The sequence below is a fragment of the Neovison vison genome, chromosome 1 (assembly GCF_020171115.1).
Source record: "Neovison vison isolate M4711 chromosome 1, ASM_NN_V1, whole genome shotgun sequence".
Classification (NCBI taxonomy): Eukaryota; Metazoa; Chordata; class Mammalia; order Carnivora; family Mustelidae; genus Neogale; species Neogale vison.
Window position 1 is genome coordinate 15265639 of NC_058091.1, and position 2714 is coordinate 15268352.

Consider the following 2714-nt stretch of genomic DNA (forward strand, 5'->3'; position numbering starts at 1 on the left):
ATGGAATTAAAATGGAAACTATGAGTTTATTGTTGCTACAATCCATCTGAGTAAAAATCCATAGGATTCTGAGATTAAATGGAGGCTCAATCAAACCAGGACCCCCCGCCCAACTTTGAATCCAACTGGGAAACACCATGGGAAACTTAAAAAGACAGACGTTAGCAAATCCTGCACCTAACTGGATGGAGCAGTTCACTTAAAGTAGTATTTCCACTCTATAAAATGAGTTGGCTATTCAGTGTAAGCCCGAAACGGCTTTTAAAATCAACACATTTTTCATGTACCAGGCAGCCGCCACTGGCATTCTGTGTGCCTTCTCACATATCCACAGCAGTAAGAAGCAGGAATGTTTTTTACATATAAAATCAATATATTATTTCTAGAATCAGAAACATGTTTTGCCAAAACTTAATCATATTCACCTAGTTTTAACTATTCTCTGGTCTACCACTTCGAGCAGTGTGTCCTAAGTGCGGTGCTCAAACCAGCCCCATCAGCAAACACCTGGGTGTCCGTGATTTATACAGATTCCTGTGTTTTGCAATCAGGATTTATGAGGCAGCAATTAAAGAATGTTTCTTACAACTCTCCGAGAGATTCCCATGCTCACCAAGCTGAGTCCTGTTAACTACTTACTGGCTTCTCCTCACTTTACAGAGATAGACTTTCAGTAATTCAGGAGTACCCTCTTGCTCCATTTAATGTACTTAAGTACTAAACCACCTCAGGTGGATGAATTCTTTCTTTCCCCAACCCAACCTCCTCATGCTCTCCTCTCCCTGCCTTTACAAAGTGCGTGTGTGCGGCCGTGCTGGGAGAGATAAAGATGAGTAAAGGAAGTTTCCAAAAACCTCAAATCTACTAACTTTCAATTCTCTCCGCTGCTTATGAATCGCCACTTTATTTAAAGATTTAAGGTCACTATTCCAAATTCCCTTTCCTCATGGGAGCTTTCCTCAAGGGCTTAACAAAACGGGATTTTTTTTAAAAGCCACATTTTTAAACTTCTTCTGCACAATCTGAAAACACAGGATTTAAATGTTCTTTAGAAACAAAATGTTTCAGGGTACGTGGACAGCTCAGTCAGTTAAGTGTCCAACTCTTGGTTTCTACTCAGGTCCTAAACTCATGTTGTGGGGACAGAGCCCTGTGTCAGACTCCATGCTCAGCGGGAGTTGGCTTGGATACTCTCCCTCTGCCCTTTCCCTGGCTTGTGTTTGTACACTTTCTCAGATAAATAAATCTTTAAAAAATTTAAAAATAGGGGTGCTTGGGTGGCTCAGTGGATTAAAGCCTCTACCTTCGGCTCAGGTCGTGATCTCAGGGTCCTGGGATCGAGCCCCACATCGGGCTCTCTGCCTGCCAAATAAATAAATAAATAAATATTTTTTAAAATAAAAATTTAAAAATAGGGACGCCTGGGTGGCTCAGTTGGTTAAGCCTCTGCCTTCAGCTCAGGTCATGATCCCAGGCTTCTGGGATCGAGTCCCACATTGGGCTTCCTGCTCAGTTGAAAACCCGCTTCTCCTTCTCCCTCTGCCTGTGCTCACGTGCTTGCTCTCTGACAATAAATCTTAAAAAATAAAAAATAAAAATCTGAAGATTTAAAAATTAAAAGCAAAACGTTTCAACATGTCCTAGACTGTAATGATAAAATAGGCTGGAAAGCATATAGAACTGTAAAGCCTCACAGAGATACTCATTCTTTCATGCAATACAACAAATACTTAAGTAGTTAGGATGTGTTACTCTGGGCTGCAAGCTACAGTGGCAGAAGGACAGAAAGGGCTCCTCCTTTCATGAAGCTTACATTCAAATGAGACAGGAGGAAAACAACTCATCTGCTTAAAGATAGAAATGCTCTACAGGGGCACCTGGGTGGCTCGGTGGGTTAAGCCGCTGCCTTCAGCTCAGGTCATGATCTCAGGGTCCTGGGATCAAGTCCCACATCGGGCTTTCTGCTCAGCAGGGAGCCTGCTTCCCTCTCTCTCTCTCTCTCTGTCTACTGTGATCTCTGTCAAATAAATAAATAAAATCTTAAAAAAAAAAAAGAAATGCTCTACGAAGAAATCTATAGAACTGGTAGAGGGGTGGTATGAAAAAAATCAGAAGAGTGAACACAACAGTTAAATAAACTAAGGAACCTAAAATTTATCCAAGATTTAGACAGCACTATTTGAATTGAAAAGCCCAAAACAGGCGAGATCCTGGTTAAGTATGAACTGGACTTTTAATATCCAACTGGACTTTTAATATCCATGAGTCCTAGAAACTTGCTTACCACAACCTTATTTTTTGAATACTAATATAAAAGCATGTAGTAGACTGCTTCTTGAACTCATCACATGAAGACTTACAGATGGCAACAAACAAAAAATGATGTAATGCCAGTCAAATCTCAGCCACCAGACCCTGGTCTTTAAATGCAGAGTACTGATCTTAATCTAAGAAGCCTCATGTGGTTTGGGCTCTGGTTACCTTAGAGATTTCTGACTCTAAGCACTCTGATGGCAAGCAAGATTAGTCTGAATACTTGTCCTATGGGGCACTAATGGAATCTGATGAACTAGAATTCTTGAATTTTATGTGGCCCTTTCAGATCCTGGGTTTCCTGGCACTGAGGGGTTTCCTGAAGCAGCCAGATTTCCAGCGCTAGGCTGGAAAGGCCTGCGCAAATCAGCCTGCTGGTTATCCTATCTTCAAACCACATT